The following is a 22,188-nucleotide window of genomic DNA, read 5'->3' on the forward strand; positions in this document are numbered from 1 at the left end:
GTTTTTCTTTTCTTTCTTCTGTACGTATAATATTCTGAGCTACCGTAAGATGGTGTTTGCTTTGCACACCATGTAAGTGATTTTAAAGAAAAGTGCATGTAACTTAAAAACGTAATGATTTATAACACTGTACGTTAAACATATAATAACTAGATATATAAAGAAAACATTCGTGCAAGTGTATTAGTAAACATTCAGTATGACCATAGTTATTGGAATATAAACTTTGGTGTAAACTAACCCATTGGGTGAGGATACTTTGCACCACATCAAAAAATGTATGTTCAACACACGAACATAATGTTTCTGTTGCAACATTTTTCCTTCAGTATTTATTCGTTTCACTTCCTACATACCACCCACTGCATGCATCCTATAAATATTGGCATAAGAATGATGGTACTGGTATCAGTACTTAGTACGAATTACCCATATTTGTAAAGAAAATTATGTATTTCCTGGTGCCAGCACAGTAACCAAATTCTGATAGTTTAGCATATACCCCACAAAGATGACAATTCAGAAAGAAAATAATCCCCGTGAACTGATTTGCCTTGGTTTCTCTTTATGTCCAAGAATATGATCCCAACCGTAATCAGTGGAAGATTTGCGGTGTGGGTCTTTGAGGCTGAAGCCTACTCAAATTGCTTAATTTCTTTTTTTAAAAAAATATAATGTTAGTCATACCTATGCATATAAGCTTCAAGTCTACTCCCCTAAAAAATCAAGTGATTTCTACAAAAACGAAACCTTTGTGAGTGAAACCCCTTTCATACTATTTTTCTGGGTCCGCCACTGTATGTAATTTATTTTTCAACAAGAAATCCATTTCGGCACCTAGCAAAATAGGAAATTTACCTAAAATTAGAAGGCAGGAGGTACCAGCAGTCGTAATTTCCTATCTAAGTTGTTACTTTGGATTGGTGCAAAGTAACCCCGATTAGAGGCTAAAACCACCTTCTTCCAATTTCATTTTTTTTTATGACTTTAAAACATTCCACACTTCTATTTCAATTATTGCTTCAAAGTCCCATTATACACAATAGAATTCTACGAAAGTAACGGAAATTTTTGTAGGTGGTTTGTTTCTAATTTTGTTAACCTTTACAGTGACTGGTTTCCATACTTCTATAACAATAAACCTTCAGGGTAATGAGAAAGATATGAAATATAGCCAAAATACAGTTAGAAGTTCTACCGTATGGTGGCAGGTGAAACGTTCTCTTTACACTTCATGGTTCTCTTTACACTTACTGAGAGACAGAGGAAACTGTGCAATTCTTTAATTATTTTGTGCAAAGTTACCCCTGATGTGCAAAGTAACCCCGTCTTACGGTACTTTTATTTTTCATAACCGTAACACCCTGAAGCAGATATGTGAAACCGACTTCTTGATCAATAGTGGTGGTGGTTAAAGAAACGACGGTATCAGCAAACAGGGCTCATACCCATTAAAATTATAGAAGTTCCTTTAAGAATAATGAAATGAGAGACTCGAAACTCACGAATATTTTATACCAAAACTTATACCATAGGATTAAAACCAGCGAAGACAAAGAAAATATGTAATTCTAAAAAGAGATTGTTGCTCTTTCACATTAAAGATGATACTTATCACTGGGCCATAATACTACCTTTATTTACAGTATATTACCATCAATTAGAACCTCAGAATTGACATCAGTTGCACCTTATAAATATGAACTAAAACTATTTGCAGTTGAACGTGTACTTGAAGTACTACTCTCTACATGTATGTGACCACTCTGCGATTTTCTCTTGCGTGATGCGTGGTAAGTACTTCGGGACTCCATCGCCGTTGTACCTGTTTTCTTGGTCGGAGCTCTTTCATGCAAATAGTTTTTCATATGTTCTTATACCTTATTACACGCTAACACTGTTTATCTTGAGACAACGTTCCCTCCCTGAACGTTAAAAATTGTAATTAAACCTTTAAAATCCTGGTTTTCAAGCGAAACTTGTCATAAAACTGAGAGTCATAACAAAGTAAATTTTTGTTGTTTGGTATGAAGGAATGAGAATTATGTTACGCAAGTACCGAAATATTAGTGGAATGAATACATAACCTGAAGAACGTGTGATGGTTAGAAGGACTTTGATATGGGTAAAAGTAATGTAAGTTTCCCCATAAAAAAAATGATAACATCCGATGTACTCAGAGGCAGACCTTTTTCCAAATTGTAGTGAAAAGCACGAAGTTGTCAGGAATGGTTTAAAAAATAGCTATTGTAGGAAGTTGTCCAACTTACGTTAGTGATTGGTGTTGCTCCATCTTTCAACCTTCTTCGCAACAATCCAAAACCATTGTAGAACTTCACTACATATACATATAATAAGATAATTTTACTGCTATTCATCTCGAAGAACACACAGAGCGGTGCATATATTACTACTAGTACTACGTTAATACTCCAAGTTCACCAGGATACACAGGAATTTGGGAACCATCAAAAGAAATCTGGAAGACAGAGACAAAGATCATTATTATAAATATTGTGCCAAGTTTCCGTGCTTTTAGATAACACGTAATGTTTGCTTTCACTTAAGATTTATTATCTTTATTATGCTGACAGATAGCTCATTTGCCTTTGGGGAAAGCACTCCGAGTTCACTCTAATCACTCTTAGGAAATGAGGATGTTGCGTTATTGCCATAGAATGACATTCACGAGCTGTTACATGCTCACCTGCTCTCCCATAGCCAGACTTCCCTACCGCAGTAACAAAAGTCATTATATGTTGATCAGGTAAATCTGTAGATATTACCTTAAATTCCACACTGGCATCTATGCAGTAAAAAATTGCTCCTTTAATGTTTCAACTAAACGTTAGTCATAGAAATCAAACTGTAGCTTTTTTAGAGTTGGCCAGAAGGAAGGGGACAATATTGTTCACCGGCATGAGTTTATAATAATATATTTGTAAAAAAATATATAAAAAGCATATGTTTCTCAAACTCAGGGGGAAGGGTAATTGCTCCCTTGCCATCCACAAATCACACACCTCGAACCAGAACATTTTTATTATCTACATAAACTTTAAAAAGTTTTAAAACTAATTCTTTAGTGTAAGGTACCTTAAATATACTCGTAATCAGTGGCGGTTCCAGAATACAATTCTTTCAAAGAAACTAGGTAAATATCAAAATATTAAAACAGTTTAAACGCAAGTAATCTGTTTAATACCACACTGAACCATACTTAGCATCTACTAGAGATTGTAGTAGTAAAACATTTCATATAATTGATTCAGACTAGATCATAAGGTTTAGTTTTTTATATACAGTTCAGCACTCTGTTGCTTTGGTAATGATGGAATAAGCGCAGGAAGCGTGGAGTTCCTCAAACCAAGTCTAACCTAGTCTGGCTATTGATACTAGCACATTGACATCTTTCGAATACTATATATACAGGTAACCAAGAAAGTTCTCTCGTTTTTACACCCACCGCTTTCGAACTTCGATATTTTACCTAAGATGTACCTGGAAGATCAAAAATAGTCCCCATCAGGGTCGATAATCTTCTGCCAACGTTCTGGAAGACCATGGATTCCATGCGGTAGAACTTGAAACGTGAAGCGAAGAAGGTGCCAAGTGTATTTTCCACCTCTACAAACTTAGGAATTTGAACTGGTGATTGTGATTGTGAAAGGAATGGAACAGGTGATACTTGGACGGAGCAACGTCCGGAGAGTATGGCAGATGCAATAGTGTTTCCCATGCAAGTCGTAGAATGGTGTCCCGGGTCACCCTAGCCACGTGGGGCTTAGCTTTGTCCTGTAACAGGAGGACTCCACTGCGATTCAAAAGTGCTGGCTCCAGAGTTTCGAGTTTTTCTTAAACACGGCTCAACTGCTGACAGTACACAGTTCCATTGATACTCTGACTAGCTGGTAGCAATTCCCGGTGGACGATGCCGTGAGAAGGGCCTTCTTTGGTGCAATGATGGTTTCCGCTGTTTTGGAACCAGTTCATGGAATGCTAACCAATGATGACGATGCCCCGAACCTTTGTACAGGACCCACTTCTCATCACATGTCAACATTGTCCAGAAATGACTCTTTCCTAAGACGAGACAGCAAAGAAACACAGGTGTCTGCTTGTGTTGCTTTCTGGTTCGGAGTCAATTCATGTGAACCCATCGACCCAACTTGTAGTGCCTCCCAAGTTGATGGAGGTGCTGCTTAATGGTTTCTCCACTCACACTGAATTGTAGTACCTGTTCCTTATATGTCTGGCCACTGTTCACCTCACTTGTAGCTTGAATATCTTTATTTTGTACATGTGTTGGTCTTCCGGCAGGTGGTGGGTTTTCGAGTGTTTCGTTACCGTCCTTAAACTTATTAAACTACAGCTGCACTGTCTACGTAGTCACGACACCATCACCAAAGGCCTGGCTTATCTTCCTGCCCATCTCCGCATTTGACCTCAGTTTGAACTTGTACAGCATACACTTTATTATGACGCTCTCCGGAGGTACAATGTTAACTCTGTCCTTACGAAAGTTCACGGTGTAACTGAATTGCCACAACCAGGTAGTATGTTGAATATACCAACACCAATAACTGACCTTCGCCTTATATCCAGTCGCATTAAAGTCACGGTGTGGAGGCCAATTGAACACAGACACAAAAAAAACGACAGAACTTTCTTTGGTACCTTTATAGTTATTAATCAACAATATCTGTATATCATAGGATGCATGTAATCATTTCAAAAATTCACATTATCATTGTCACATGAAGATCAACAAAGCATCACTGCTATACTTCGAGGGAAGTTATCGGAGTATATGACTCTTTGGAAATATGCCATTCACAAATATGGCATTTTGTTGAAAACAAGGAGAAAGATAGCTCATTGTCTTCTAATCATCTGCGGTTCTCGGCATTTTCTTTATTCAACTACCGCATTGACGGCGGTGAGAAGAGTTTTCAGAAAAGCAATTCCTCCACATGTGTTAAAGTTATGTCCAAATCTTACGGGATTGTTATTATAGAAACCGGGCGTTTCAGATGATTGAGTTTGACAATTAGACGTATTGTATTATTTTTACAGTTCCTTTATGACAATCTCCTTAAACGTCCGTTGATCCCTTTCATTCCGACTTTGTTTCCTCGGCTGTTTCCGGTCTCTGATGGTTTTTCTCTGACATTTGTATATCATCATCAAGTTGAACACTGTTTCCTGTGTCAGTCTTGAATACAGCTACTCCAAATAACCGTTCTCCGAAAATTTGCAGTTTTGGAATATCGAAGAGGTATCATACTTTACGTCATTCTGAATAGGAGGTCTATTAAAGCTGAGACGCTATCACTATAAACCTAGGAGTGTGTGAAGAAGAAGAAGAAAGCTATGCGTTCAAAACTAGGTATATCTAATTAAGAATTCCCTGAAAGAGGCTTCCAGCAAATAACAGTTGCTTTCATGCAACAAACCTAGAAAGTATATAAGGAATGAAAAGTTGAAAGTTTTTAAGCTTATTCAAGAAAAAGTTTAAGAAGCAACACAAATAGCCTTGTGTTAATGCTCCAGTATAAGCAATTAATGAAGTAACTCATAAAGCCGGACATGGAATCTTGTTCGAAGTAATATGAAATAAAACTCATCTGGCCATGAAACACTGCTGGTTCATTATCAATGCTCTGAGCATCATCTTTCTTTTGCTGACGTGTTCTAGTGATTGATCACCAGTTTGAAAATTGCAACCAGACCAAGGATGTTCAAGATATGCAGCTCGCATTGTGGTTATAGAAGTAGGGTGTTCCAGGTGCTGATTAAGTTCCATAGTCATGTTTGCCATATTCACTCTACATTCCTTGGTGATAATTCTTTTCAGTCCTTGGGAATCTCTGTCACTGAAGCATGTCTTCCGTCCACTACTACCGTACGCTGATTTTTTGTCATGAGTTCTAAAGGTTGTTATAACCTTAGACGTTGTTCCTCAAACACACTTAACAAACTGCCACCTTAGATACACTTGTGTGAACTAACCGCCGAACCACATTAAAAAAAAACTCAGAGAAGTCTACACTGCAGCACTATCGTTTGTCCTCTTCAACACACGGTTCCGTTTTACCTCCTGGCATACTATGTAGGGGTGACAGGGGCTACACTTTTAAAATTTTCAACTTCAAAAAATGTATAAAGTTTGTTTTTGGACATACATCCAACGAAATTTGTAGTTGCATAGCGCTATATATTTTACTTGTACAGAAAATTTAAGAACTCGGACACTCTTGTACTTTTTCTAGAAAATTTAAGATTTGCAAACATTAAACTTTTGTTGCAATTTATCCCATATGCGACAGTGATTGGATCACATTGCAGCACATAGAAATATAAATGAAAGTATAAATGTGAAAAACATTTATATAACAAAAGATACAAAGAGACAGTGTTCAGCATAAGCTGACATTACAACGCAAATTCTGCAAGTAAGCCTATAAACGCAAATTCTGCAAGTTAGCATATAAACGCAAATTCTCTTTTGTAACTCAACTAACTAAATATGTTTCTATTCCTAAAGAAAAAGAAACTGTATTATTATTAGGTTAATCCGCACTGAAAGTGCCATCATCTTTCACATGTATCTACTAAATAGACTACATACTAGTTTGATGTTTAAGTAAGCGTCAGCCTAAAAGTTCCGTAAGCTATTTATAGACTACAAATGTAGATCAGAAAAAATAATAGAGAAACAGAAGGAACACTTTGATTAATCTCAGAATCAATGATGACACACATAAAACTGATCCTCTTTCGCATATTTCTTAAAATAAACCCATCCGTCACTTCAAGCACTGTACCCATTGCCTTCCATCTTCTTCATATGGTTTGAGACCTATTAAACAAAAGTACTCAATCATCGTCCGACGAACTATCAGTACTCTTACAATGCGACGTTTTCTATCTTCTTTCTCTTCGGAGTGCCTTTCCGTTTCAGTTTCTAGGTTTGTCTCCTGGTTTCTTCACAATTTTTCTATTTAACTTTTGTTTCACTGTAAAAGGGGATGTTGCGACACCTGTCACAACTTACCACTTATCCATTTTATTTCATAAAATGAAGAAAATGTCTTCAACATAAATCTCAATGTAATCATGGCTGTCATTATTTTACAAGTAAAAGTACATGTGTTTTATTAGTAACTTAATCGTTAGTTTGTTATTTGCACTTTTCGCTAGTCACTTCAAAATAAATTCTTCAAATTTTACTCGCTTGGTCTAAAAGTAACAATTCTTCTCTTTGTCAACAATTACAAGTGCACGTCACCAACACTCAATCACGCTTGTTACTCAAAAGAATGCGCATACGTGAAGCGTTGGTTCGGTTTCGTAACTGTTGGCGTTAACAAGATTTTAACAGTGCCCTGCAACCTGCCAACTAGCCTCCGCTTCCCCTACTATAACCTGAAATATAATTGACAATGACCAAGCGCTGCACACCTATCCTCAGTATTGTCATGTTACAGATCTTATGTCTTGTAAACTACAGGTGCTTGCATTATTTGGATAACTATCTGTATTATCTCTCACTTTCTCTATCTATCTATTAGGTTGTAGCGAATGAAATTTTTAGCCTAGGTTCGCAAAAATAAAATACAATATCTGGATAATCAAAAGAGTTACCACCTGCATCCAGACTTTTTTCCAATCGTACAGCCAATGATTTCACTCCGTGGTAAAAGAAGTCCGGAGTCCGCGATGTAAAGAACTCCTCAACTGCATGTTGGATCACCTAATCATCTTCCTTCCCAAAAAGTGATCGAGATGCCTGTTTGAGAGAAATCGGGGAAATACGGTTGGTGATGAAAAGTGTTTCGTAGAAAATCTTTACTATTCATTGCACGACATGTGATCCAGCATTATTGTCCAATCTGAGAACACCTTATCTTATCTGTTGCTGGATAATTGTGGACAAGTTTTCAGTTTATTTCATGGACTTCAGGACTATAACGATCTGCATCTATATTTCCGCTTTGCGTGGGAAGTGCATGATGAATCACTCCCACGAGTCCCACCATAGACCACGTAACCGGAAACAGCACCTGTTTGTAGAGAGGTGATTTAGGAAACAATTCTAAATGCTCAGCACGATCCAACCATTGTCTTGGTAGTTCACGATTGTCGTAGTAGTTGTATTTATCATCCGATGTGACAATCCGAAACAAGAAACTTTCTCGGTTATTTCTTACATTTAGAGGACTGCACACTTTTAGTCGACGATTCTTGTTAACCAGTTTCAGTTCAACTGGCCATAATGAATCCAAAGTTTCATCTTACCAACATTTACACTTACAAGGAACCCTAGGTATCTATCAGAGCCCGATGATAATGAAACTTTGTATATAGGAAGAGTGCCTCCGAAAACTAACACAGCCAAAATTTTAGCTGCAGTGTCCAAGACGTTGTGACACTAGGGTTCGAGAAAAATCAAAAGTGAAACGTCAGAACCTTAAAGACATGGAAATGATGCAAGCTTTTCTTTAAAACTGGTTATTGTAACGACACGAAATGAGCATATGTGCAAACGGGATGGTAGATATGATCTGTCAAAAGTGGTAAAAAGAATATCCGCCATCCTGAAAGAGTCCATGTTGAAGCTAGTGCGATTGAAGTAAATGCGAAGAGGGCAATGTGATGCATTAATTTGAACATAAATAGACGCAAAAACCTGCTGGTGAAGTCTACTGTGGGATTACATTATTCTTGTGTTTCTGGTAGAGTGGTTTAGGTACAAGATAAGCAAAGTGTATCTCATTATACTCGAGCAGATGGAGGGTATGGAGCGCTATGATTTGAATCAGTGAAACTAGAAAAACAGCGAACTATAATTGTACCAATATCTGATTTTTGTTAGAGACAACATGTAGTTGGTGTGGATGGGCTGATATGACGTGTTCAATCTTCATAATAATGCCATGGTTGATGTATTGTTTAGTATGTATTTACAAATGTAATAAACTGGTATTACCAAACTACATTCCAAGTACAGGCTGTTGTGCTTTGCGAACGCGAGATTCTTGCTTTGCTACTGGTAATCCCACCCATTTCATTTACACCACGTGCCTGGGTAGAATTGGTTTTGCTTGGGGCGAAAATGGCACCTAGTTTCTCCCCGAACCTGTGAAGATGTAATCGAATAATGTAATCCCAAAACACACTTCACTTACTGGTGTATGCATCTATTTACGTTCAAACTGATGCATCACATGATCCTCTTCCCATTTACACCAATCGCACCAGCTTCAACATGGACTCTTTCAAGATTGCAGATATTCCTTTTATCACTTTTAACAGAGCATATCTACCATTTCCTATCCATGTATACTCATTTTGTGTCCTTACAATAACCGGTTTTAAAGAAAACCCATGTCCTTAATGTTTTGACGTTTCACTTTTGATCTTCCTCGAGCCCTAGTATCCCAACGTCTTAGACACTGCGGCTACAATTTTGGTTGTGGTAGCTTCCCGAGGTACAATTTCTATATACAAAGTTTCATGAATATCGGGCTTTCATAGATACCTAGGGTTCCTTGTTAGACACGGAGCAAACTCATCTACACTTACACTACCACTTTTCCTAGTCCTGCTTTCTGCGGAGCTCTTGAGAAGTTCATCCGAACATGAAATCGATCGGTGCCCACGGCGCTCAATTCGTAATGCTATGAACTTTACTAGAATGAAATTTGACAAACCAGCTGTGAAGGTGCAGTCATTCGTTATTCCTGGCTCAAATGCACTATTAATACCTTTTCTCGCTTTGCTGTGCAGAAACTCCAGTTCGAAATCGTGAAAAACTATTCCTAATTATGTGCTCTCCACGGTGCACTTTCATGCAGCCATGTTTAATAACTCGCAACCTCGTGATTATGACCCCAGGTTATTTGTTATAAGTCTACAGAGTTTACGATGTTAGACGCTTTACCTTAGCACATCGCTGAGTTGTATTGATAAAGATAAGTTTCCCATCAGTCATCAAAATGGACATTTCATTCGCACCAATCTACTAAAAGAAACTTGAGTAATATGCTTTACATGCATTGTATTATTGGAGACAAAATTATGCACTGTGACATCACCAACATTTATTTGTTTTCATTAAGACACAATAACGTTGCTGAGTCTGGAATAAAGCAGACTGCTTAGATGAAAGAATATGGGTAAAGGCATGTATCCAAGGGGAATCTAGGGGGCGCTCCCCTAAATTTTTATTGGCTCCCCTAAAAGTTTCACGGTAGGCTTTGCAAATGAACTATAATATGGTGATGAAATATAATATTTTTGGATCGGATCCCCTAACTTCTACCGCCCCCCCCCCCGCCTATATTTTGGGCTGGCTACCGGCCTGTATGGGTCCATTGCTGTGGTGCTTAGGAAGTTTCATGACTGATTTTGAGAATAATCGACTATTATATATACATTTCTGCCGGATCTATGCCGAGTGAGTACGTACCAGTTCTGTCGAAGCATTGCAGAGGCAACAGTAGCATGACAAGAACTGTGCATGTTGAAGACAGATTTTCCATGTTCAAGAAAACTGTCACGGAGCTCTCTTAAGTCAAGGCGGACATTTCGAGACTCTAGTATTCGACGAGACCTTCAATCCGATTTGGGAATGAATCTATACCACTTACCAGTTTGTAATTATTGTCTGTAGAAAATAAGAAAGCTCGTATGGAGGCCAGTGGCGTCATTTTGTCTATAATTTAGAGGAGCCCATTCAGGTACGTGCGTTTCGTTCTCACATATCTAAGTAATGATCAAGTAGAATGTATCCAGGTCCTGGGAGGTGTCTAAGCTAACTTTCGGGAGCTCGAGCCCCTTTGGCCCTTCCTCGGATCGATGGCCATGTTGAAAGCATTTTAGATCGTGGATCCATGTCGTTCCCAATGTTCTCTTGTTCGTTTTAGATGAAGCTACATTTGATGTGATAGGCATGATTGTAGCAGATAACGTTCTTTCGTTATTTTTTTCATTTTGTAGTACCTTTTCAATATTTAATGCAAATATTTCTATTAATAAATGCACGTATGATGCACTATGTCGTTTGCTTTTATTGTCTGCTCACTAACTGCTATTGTCAACTCGTTTATTTTATATGTAACGTTCATTATCTATTTTTTATTCTCTGAACATGTAACCTGTATATATGAATATTTGAATAGCTATGCTGCTGTATACATGAATACCTGTATAGCTATGTTGCTTGTAACTAACCATGTACACTCCTAAAACCACTGCATTGGGGTCGCTATTTTAGAAAAGGAAAGAAAAAAGTTTTCGCTACTCAGATTAGATATAATATATTCTGATATCGATAGAGGGACATAGTGTATACACGAACCTTGGTCTCGGTTGAGTTTGGCTTAAACGAAGGAAGTTGTGTGGATAAAACTTATTTTAAAACAATAAAGTTTATATTTAGTTGAAAACAGGTAAAATATATAAGATACACATCTTAAGAAAACATAATCCAAAATTTTGTACCAATTGTAACAAGGTGTAAATTCGTATTTTGTTTACAAATAATAATGCTTAAAATGCACTGCTAAACCCGTCGAAATTTTAGATCCAAAATGTGTTGTTTTATTATGTCGTCCAAAGAAAACAAACAAAATCCGTTAAATGTAATTTGATGACTTGTTTATAAAACTAATTAAAATCAACTGAAAATCTTAAGGATATAGTATACGTAAAGCCGCGTCAGTTCCCGAAGGAGCTGGACGCTCATACTTTTAGGGATTATTCATAGAGTATCTACGAACTTACCAAGGGGGTAACAAAGCGACTTTGATTTACTTATCGACTGATACGAAAATAAAAAAGAACGTACCTGTACTTTATATCTGCATGTGTAGTGCCCTTGTACTTTATCTATGACTATTTGTGTGTGTGGGGGGGGGAATTTAACGCATATCCCTTGTCTTGAGCACATGGATACTTCTTACTATTGCACTACGTAGAAAATTAATGGTATTTCATGTAGAAGTGGTAATAGAACACTGAAGAAACGCAGATCACGGCGTTCTCATGTATACTATTACCAATCTTAATTTTACATTATACTAGAAGCATATATGTACAATAATATTAACCCTATCAGAGTAAAATAGCTTACGTGTTGTGTTGAGCAATATTCAATATAAAAATCTATTATAACTTATATTCTATAAAGAAATGCAATATCGATGTACTCTGTGAACGTCGGACAAAGATATTGAGAATATTGAGATATCGAAATAAGGCCTATGTTTAGCAGAAGGGGTCAAGCTCATTTCTCTAAAAAATGTTACAACTTTGGTAATTTCTATTCACATTCGGTTAGTTTAGACTAGATTAGCTTAGTTTAGTTTAGTTTAGATTAGGTTAGTTTAGCTTATGTTAAATTAGTGTAGGGATCCCGCATAATTTTTCAAAAGATGATAGAATTTCGCTTATTTCTACTAATATTACGTTAGTTTAGGTTAGTTCAGGTTAACTTAGGTTAGTTTATGTTAGGTTAGGTTAGATTTTGTTACGTTATGTTACGTGCCCTTCTGCTTCTGGACCCCTTGTACTAAACATACTCCCGAAATAATTCATAATATTGACGCTATGTTACTGTTGTAGCGGCATCGATAAAAATAAAAGGGTAAAGTTCAGTTAACCCCCACCGGGCCAAATGTATGTACTAAGTGAGTGAAAACCAAATCATCCTTAAAGTAAAGTAGCCTAATCTAACATAACTTAACTATTCAGAAATAATTATTATACTGAGAAAATCTGTTATCCGGACAGCGGTATATTGTACGGTATTCTAATGTTTACCACAGAAATGAGTGCGGAACTTACGTTATCCATATCCTAAATATGTACTGACCTTTGATGTTACATCATGCCGTTGCAAGATGTCTAACATATGACAGTCTTCCGGATAGTACATACGCAAGCTGCGTGTTACACACGTCCATCTGTATGTGAGATCCTGACCGTTTATAGAAAAAATATGTTTTTTCGTTCGTGCGGTAAGTACGCTTATTCGCAATACTTATACAGAAAGTGCGTATAAAATATACTTTTTCAGTTATGCGTTTCCTGTCCGTTAAGTCCAAAACTACAGGATTTAAACATGTAACATATGTTTATACGTACGCCACATACAATTTTTTTCTCCGTGTATCATGTTGAAAAGTTGGCGAGGCTTAATGGAATATATGCCAAAAACAGAATAGAATACGAGGAATCATTCAAGTAATAATTTTATTGTGAAAGGTAAACGTCTGATACAGTATCTTTAGTTAGGTATTATGGGGCATTCTTTAAATAACAATACGGTAGCAGAAAGAGGTGGCCAGTGGTAATGCGTTTACCTTTGATGTGTGCATTAGCGTAAATCCTGGGGGATGAGGAGACATTTCCCATCAAATTTTGGAACTGGGGGGACTGTCCCCCATTAATTCGATTTGAATGTGCCTTGTGGGGAGAAATGTGATTTGTGTTCGATTGCAACAAAGGAAAGTGAGATGAAATTGATGTCCCCCCAGAATAAGCCTTAAATCTTCTCGCCTCCCAATGTTGAAGACAACTCTGCTCCCCTGATTCTCCACAGCAATGTTTTTCAACTTCATAAATATTTTGAACATCTCTTTAAAAAAAATAATGAAAACGGTCTTACCCGTCCCCCTTACTTTGAAGACAGATTTACGCGGCTGGATGTGTGAGGTACCTGATTTGGTTTCAGGTCACGGCAAGTGAACATTGTGGTGAACAAACACTATGTACGTTGGATTTCTCGGGCTTTTCCCAATTCCTCCGCTTAGAACATTTCAATATTGTCACCCATGTCATCACCATTGTCTTCTTGAGCCGACGCATAATTGTGGGATGTTAAAGTAAAAAAAAAAAAAAACGTTAATTAACGAAGAATAACTAACATGCAACACATTTGCATGAAGACATATTCTGAGTGCGTATGTTGTGATCATGTTACTTTCAGCAGCACGGTGCATCCACTCATTAATTTTGAATGGTTCGATGGTCTCTGGATTACACATTTGAGAATCAACTGATTGGAAATATCGTAGTGGTCTCTTGCTAAGGACAGCAGAACCTCCCGATATCTTGCCATACGACTTTTGATTATAGGGCATGAATGAAGACTATGTTAAAGCTGTGAAACCGAGAGATCTTAACGACTATTGGTAATAACTTGCCAACGTTATTCAGACTATCGGTAGTAACGTGTTCCCGTGACATGATGTGTATCAAGATCTGTAGTGTCTAGATTGTTTTAATAATCCAACTAAACTGGAGTGAAGTGAAATGAAGTAATATCTATGCGTACGATACATATTGCATCATTACCACATATACAAACATACTTGCATTGCAAATTAAAATATTAATCAACACACATATTTAAGTAGCAACATCTTTGTGATTCAGCCTGTTTTTGCAAGTAACAGGAATTAAACAGCATTGGCGGTTCTCGAAGCAAGTCACATCAGCAAATAATTAAATTGTATGCATGAAATAGTACGATAGATAAGCTTTCTTTCTTAGCTGGTAGTCATTTACACACGTTTTTACATGTGATTTGCATCATACTAAGCGTCTTGACTAGTGCGTGATAATATTTTTGTACTGAGCAACATTTTGATTATGTTATCCACGGCTTATATCGAAAGGATTAATCTAGAATTTTACTTTAGACTTGTCTAAACACATTAAGAGAAAAGGTGACTGACTGACTATAAAACAACATTCTCTTACGCTTCTCATAATATATTTGGAAATACTTGCAGAAATTTTTGTGGTTTGCATCTTTCGATATAAGTCATGGTTAATATCACAAACGTGTTTATGAGCGCGGAAATTAATATTCACGCTCTACCCAAGATCTTGTACGACTCTAAATACACACGAAATAGTTGTCTAAATATGCTCAATATTTTCTCCGACGTAATATATCTCAAAAGCCGTCCCTTATGAGTAGAAGATTATACCTACAGGCAGTGGTGTACTTAGTATTTTGTTTCGGGGGCTATGCATAACACGAGGAAGCAAGGGGCAATTGCTCACCAGAGTTTGAGAATTAATATATTTTAATCGATTGTACACTAATATACTAGCAAAAAACTGAATCTCGTACGTCGGTGGAGGATCTTACCCTTCCCCCCAGACAAATCTGAAATGATGCTCCTGCAAAAACACACGTTGAATATTTGTAATCTCATTTCAACTTGACCGATTTTATTTTAGAAAAATGGAAATATTCAGTTTTATCTGTGTACGTTTCTACCTGAAGGAAAATGTTGAGACAAGTTCAAACTGAAATATACTGACTGCAGTTTTTATGGCAGAAACTGGTGAATCTTATGTGATATGATACAAATAAAAATTTAGCAGTGAATCTAACCTTTTATCCTATGCATAGAAGAAAAGGAAGCATCGTCTTCGCCTACCTAATTTCCCGGGCTACTTATTCCCCTTCTTGATTTTTATTTTAAAATTCAAACATTTACCTTTCTTTATACCTAAAAGATGTAAATATTACTTTGTTATAACTAAAGTCCCGTTATGTTAATATATGTGCACGTTGGTGTGAAACACCAGTTTCGCCTATCACATCCTCTTATTTTTGACATTACTGAGGACGGCCAGCTTGAATCAGAACTACAAACAACTGTTGAAAGTATGATAGGATAAATGAAAGAAAGTAACAATTACGAAACAGAAACACAAGAGTAAAATGGACGAAAGAAAGAAAAAAGAACACAGTTCTTACATGGAATGAATTACAAAAATACAGTACTATTACTGAACAAAGAGCATAAGAAAATGGAAATTCAATTAAATTCTTAGAAATGGTAAGAAGAACTATTGTTGTGCGTGAAATGCGAAAACCTAACAAGTTTATTTCTGGGCGAGGGGGGGGGGGCGTTGAGCTCGATAATCCCCTAAATACGCCACTGTCTGCAGGGCTTCATTCGCGTTGATTCATATAGTGCGTGGAGTTAGCGTAAAAATATTTCACTTCCGGCTACCAGTCTGCAATTTTACACAGTTCTTATATGTATACCAAAGAACATAAAACCGCCGGGAGACACTCGATCCAATGTCCAGAACTCGTGTGATGACGTCATCAAAATGGCGGACAGCTCGATTCAAAAAATAAGCCATATCTCCGTTATTTATGAACCGAGTTTCTTCAAACTTAGCTCATTTTAAAGGAAATTAAATTTGCAATAAAATATGTTACCAAAATATTTCCTCTAAAATTAACCGTTTCGGAGTTATTTAAGAATTTAAAAAAATAATGAGTATTTATTGAAGAAAAATATATAATAACTCCGAAACCCTTAGTTTTAGACGAAACACTTAGGTAACGTGTTATATTGTTAATTTCATTACCTTTAAAATGAGCTATTAATGAAGAAAATCGATCCATAAATAACTGAGATATCACATATAACGTGCTAATTACATTATTAAAATGGCGGTCACAACTTCTAACACATAGCGACAAATTCAGCCAAAGTAATTCACTTCCATATACCAGTTCCAAATTTTGCACAGTGTTTATATACATAATACATAATTTTAAAATACCTGGGAGACACTTGATTTAACACGCTGAACTCCTATGTTGACGTCATCAAAATGGCCGCCAGGATTAAAAACATAGGTTTGCTTAAATACACTTAACTCCGTTACCAATCATTTTATTGAGTCTTCCAATTGTTCCATTAGAAAGAGCATGAAATAAGCTACAAAAATTTTATTCTATTTTAAATGGTTTATGACGATGACAACGTGGAAGGGGTAAAAAAAAAAAAACAGTTTTAAAATGGTTGCTGTTGGCTTAATATATTTTGCAATGACATTTCTGTTATTATAAGAGGCGTTAACTCAAGTAAACACATTACATCCATTGCAATGTTGCATGCTTGTATAATTTTTTTAAAGAGTGATTCATCTTTAGTTATAAATTATAGCACAAAAGAGTGAACATGAAAATAAAAATAGTTATTTACATCTTTTAGTGGATCCAATGCCCTCTTTATACTGATTGGCAAAAATGAAAAAAAAAAAAAAAAAAAACTTTTCTTTTTTAGGAACAGTAACAGACATTTACAACAGTTTCTCACAATGAAAACATATACATTCCATATGGATTATTAACGCGGAAGCCACAACTATTGAAAACAATGTAAACTTTAAACAAAGTGACAAGATTGTAAGATTAAACTTAATTTCTGCATTCACCCTCACAACTACAAAGTAAAGTGCAAAGTTCGTGTATTTTTACACATCGACAGCGCGTGCAAATCTGTTTGCACTTGCATGCTATCAACTCTTTTAGCTTTTCCATGGTGAAGTTTGGGCTTGTCGACCAGAGAGGCTCGTAGTCATCTGCGGTCTTCTTCCATCCCCACTCACAAGGATGCAAGCGTTGACTGTTCCGTTGAAGACAGTTTGTCCATAAAGAACATTGTAGGATGACCCTCTTCAAGTATTGCAACAGAGCGTTGCTGGTTGGTGGAATATTTTCAATGGGTCTGTTTTGTTGGGTAAAGAGAATCCGCCTGTCCTCATTGATGGTCTCTGCAGAACTTGAATGGTACACAAGAACTAAAAGCGTTTAATGAGTAAAAACGTGTCGTCATCTTCAGAGATGTTGTCCAGAACTTATACCGAAAAAGCTTCGTCTACATCTCGGAAAGTCATCCATGTTTTCCATACAGTGGTTTTACCAATACTTACATAACTTGACACAGTGTCAGCCCCTGTAAATGCATGGAAGAAAGACAAAAGATCTGGAACTCCTCGTGGAACTTTGTTGTGCAACTCGTGGATCGGAAGGTATTGGAGGTGCTTTCCACTGCCGTATTCAATCCAAAATTCTTTCAGTGTATTGAGTCTAGAAAAGGCAATACTACCACGTCACTATCAACAGTTTTCACCATGACCTAAGCACAACCCTAAACTAAAAGGAAACATTCTAGCACCATGGTGGTCTTCCAGTACATTGTGTGATAGAATACTTGTTGCTTTTCTAAAAATTCGGTAAGTATCAGAAATCACCACTAGCAAAAACAAAAGAAATGTTTTTGCGTTTTCTTCAAGTAGAGACTTCTGCCATCTACTAGAAGAAAATGTACGGATGTTCTTTTCATCCACTTCCAAATTGTCATCACCATATATAATTCATACACCATTTACCTATAAACTAAATCAAATAACATTTTTGTAGCTTATTTCATACTCTTTCAAATGGAACAATTGGAAGACAAAAAATGATCGGTAAAGGAGATAGTTGTATTTAAGCAAACCTATGTTTTTAATCCCGGCGGCCATTTTGATGACGTCAACATAGGAGTTCAGCGTGTTAAATCAAGTGTCTCCCAGGTATTTTAAAATTATGTATTATGTATATAAACACTGTGCAAAATTTGGAACTGGTATATGGAAGTGAATTAATTTTGCTGAATTTGTCGTTATGTGTTAGAAGTTGTGACTGCCATTTTAATAATGTAATTAGCACGTTATAGTGATATCTCAGTTATTTATGGATCAATTTTCTTCATTAATAGCTGATTTTAAAGGTAATGAAATTAGCAATATAACACGTTACCTAAGTGTTTCGTCTAAAACTAAGGGTTTCGGAGTTATTATGTATTTTTCTTCAATAAATACTCATTAATTTATTAATTCTTAAATAACTCAGAAACGGTTAATTTTAGAGGAAATATTTTGGTAACATATTTTATTGCAAATTTAATTTCCTTTAAAATGAGCTAAGTTTGAAGAAACTCGGTTCATAAATAACGGAGATATGGCTTATTTTTTGAATCGAGCTGTCCGCCATTTTGATGACATCATCACATGAGTTCCGGACGTCAGATCAAGTGTCTCCCGGCGGATTCTTTTCCTTTGGTATACATATAAGAACTGTGTAAAATTGCAGACTGGTAGCCGGAAGTGAAATATTTTGGTGGTTTCTGACACTAACTCCATGCACTAATAGGCTATTTATGTATTACGCTATGAAATTTACTTTAATGCCGTTTTATTTGAATCATATAATTTAAGAAAAATTGAATTATTTTTCTTCTATTGGACTGATTTGGGTAATTAATTGATGATAACTTACTTAGATTTAGTTTCTTGTATTATTTTAATAATTACAGAACGTAATAACAAGAGTAAAAATGAAGTTTCTATTGGTCTTACCTATCTACGTATTTAGGCTCTTCTCTTCCAAATCTAAAGATGATTGAAAGCAAAATAAACTTAGTAACTTCTTCATAGCTGTATAAGTCCCATCAAAGTGTAACTGAAACTAGACAGATTTTTGTTAAGTTATGTTGCTTTAAAATAAATTAATAGTTGAGACTTTTGGACTTACAACGGGATAAACGTCAGCAACAAATTGTAAGAAGGGGCCACTTAAAAGTCTTCATCTCTTTTTTCCACCCCCACCGAGGACGGTTTGAGCAAGTGTTCTGTTGTTTTACGCAACTTTGCATAAACAGAAAGGTTACAGTAATTTCTGAAAAATCTTTTTTTTTTTTTTTTTTTTTAATCAATATCTTGACGTCCTACTGACAATCCCAGCTGTGTTCAAGTTTGCATTCTGTCCTGTTGTTAGTCCGAAGTACATAATAATTAAAATAAAATTATATACATGAATAAAATGTAATAATAATAATAAAAATAAAGACAAAATAGGAAATATGGAAATTATAAAAGTTGAAAGGAAGAAACCAAAACAGGTAATTAGTTTTTAACCACTAGCTGAAAGGGTATTTTCAATAGTCTCTAGACTGACATTGAATTATCGTGCTACTGGTAATAAGGTGTTCAAAGCGTGTAGTACCATCAATGGAAAGAAACAATGTATCAATATCAAATGTCGAGCTGAGTCTGTTCGTTGGAGGCAGTAATTGGAATCAGTAGCATGACAGGGTACCGGTCCACGTGTCTGTTATCGCAGTATTCCACAGCTGTTGCAGTAAAATACTGTGAATTCAAGGATAATCAACATCCACTCTACACTCCAAATTTATCACCCCAGGCTTGGAAATAGCAGAGGTGTGGACTGGAGCTTTCTTATGCTTCCGACGAACTGACGCAGCTCGACAGCAAAAGTGATCCATTATGTCTGCTGTAGATAACACCATACGCCATGAGCAGCTTATTTCCAGGGGCGTGATATTTCAGTGTTAGGACAGAAAATTTTTGAAATAACCTCGTTGCAATAATAGAGAAGATATGAAGCGTGAAAGGAGAATAAATTGCCTGCCATGGTAAAAAGAAGAATTTCAGAAGATGAGCGGTCACTGAACAAAGAACTATAAAGAAGGCTTATGGAACTTCTCGTTTGGAATATTGCACCTTACACAGCAGAAATATGGATTATTGCAAGAAAAGCTATAAAAAGTGGGTACACACTCTCAAAGTATAGATAATATATTGAGATGAATGAAGAGAACATCGCGAATGAATAGAAAAGCAATGAGAAAGGGTTTGGAACAGTAGAAGAGACAGAAAAAGTTCTGAATATATTAAGTTGGAGCAAATGAAATGCCCGTATCGACGACAAAAAAATAAAAAGTACAAAACCTAGTTACTTAGAATAGTTATCGGTTACAGCTTCACATTTCTGGAATCACTCAGCTAATGAGTGGATTCCGTGACAAAGAAAGTCCTCTACGGAAGGTTGCACCACTTGGTGTACAAGGGAACTTCTTTCCAAGAAGACCTGCAGATGCTAGTAGAGATCGTAGTCGTTGAGAGAGAGAGGCGTCAGGTGAATAGGGTACTTGAGAAGAGTCATACTACAACTCGAAAAGAGCCTATACAATTCATTGATAGACAAACTGGAGACCATTGTTACCCAACACGAAGATACAATATCTGTTGACCGTTGTTGGGTATATACGGACAAGTTTGCTGTGCATTTCATGGAATTCAGCAATGTAACGAACTGTGAAAGACGTGGTGCATCACCTACCATAGATTGCCATACTAGCAACAACATTTCTAGGGACTCGGAAACCATTCTGAACTTTCGTAAAAATCCAGCCATTGTCCTGACTGTTAATTATTGTGATAGAAGATTCATTGTGCATTAAAAGCGACAATACGATGCAAAAAACTTTTCCGGTTATTGCTTACATTCACAGAACTGTACACCTCTAGATGGATTTGTTGCTCGGTTTCAATTCATCTCAAACCCATGGCATCCACGTTTTTACTTTACCAACTTTCGCCGGGAGCTGCCGAAGGCTAGGTCGTCTGCAATGGTACTAACACTTTTTGATTATCTTCTTCCACAGTGTTCCTAAGAAGCACATATGAACATGGTGTCAGTCGGTGCGCAAGGGGCTTATTTTGTAATGATGTACCATAGAAAAGAAATTTGACGAACCAACATGGTTTTTGTGTCGCTGTGAAGAAGCAAAGTATTCTCCCTGGTGCACTGTTGTCCAAAGTACATCCTTTTGATTGTTTGTTTTTCAGACTTCCTGTATATAGAAAAAGTGATGTTAGTCCCTCCATGTGTTGCTGAGATGAGTTTCCCACAAGACATCAACATGGACATTTCACTCGCTCCAACCTAATAAATGAAAACGGAAAAGAAGCTGGTTATAACGATATTTGGGAATAAGTTGGTGCTATGCTAAGAGACGTAGTAAAAAGATAGGTGGTACGAAAAGAAGGGACGAGAGAGAAATATTGATATTTATGCAAACTGTTTAAACGGATAACTCCTATAATATTTTATCATAAAACTTCATAATTTTTCTAACATTCTAGATACCACTGGTTCTATATTGTTACATTTGTGGTCACACAACTTTCTCTGTGTGTTCGAATTCTACCCAGGCAAACAAAAATGTTTTCCATCTAGAGAATTCTTCACCAAACAGGAATGTTTGATGTTATCAACAAGAGTGTGACCTGAAGTATTTCGTAGAATTCTTCGGGTTACACAGGAAAATCCATCTCCTCAATGTAACATGACCCAGAGTTTACGTCCGGCGCAGTTTTCTGTCATCCATGTTGTTTACCATTGTTTTGTCCTGCGATGTGTACATAATTATCGTGTTCGAATATCCTCCCACACTTTATTTCCGAACATAAGACAAACTGTACGAAAGACATTTGAAGAGATCAAAA

General features: G+C 36.5%; 1 long non-coding RNA gene across 1 annotated transcript in view; it reads right to left on the reverse strand.

Moving 5' to 3' along the window:
- Window positions 1-19,334, reverse strand: part of LOC145691842 (uncharacterized) — a 39,274-nt gene extending 19,940 nt beyond the window's left edge. Inside the window, exons 1-2 of the long non-coding RNA XR_014132565.1 lie at window positions 19,237-19,334; window positions 2,271-2,479 (exon numbers count right to left, since the gene is read on the reverse strand). This is a non-coding gene — a long non-coding RNA (uncharacterized LOC145691842). The remainder of the gene's footprint in view (window positions 1-2,270; window positions 2,480-19,236) is intronic.
- Window positions 19,335-22,188: the final 2,854 nt, after the last annotated feature.

The sequence above is a fragment of the Thermobia domestica genome, chromosome 8 (genome assembly GCF_964235325.1).
Source record: "Thermobia domestica chromosome 8, izTheDome1.hap1.1, whole genome shotgun sequence".
NCBI classification, from domain to species: domain Eukaryota; kingdom Metazoa; phylum Arthropoda; class Insecta; order Zygentoma; family Lepismatidae; genus Thermobia; species Thermobia domestica.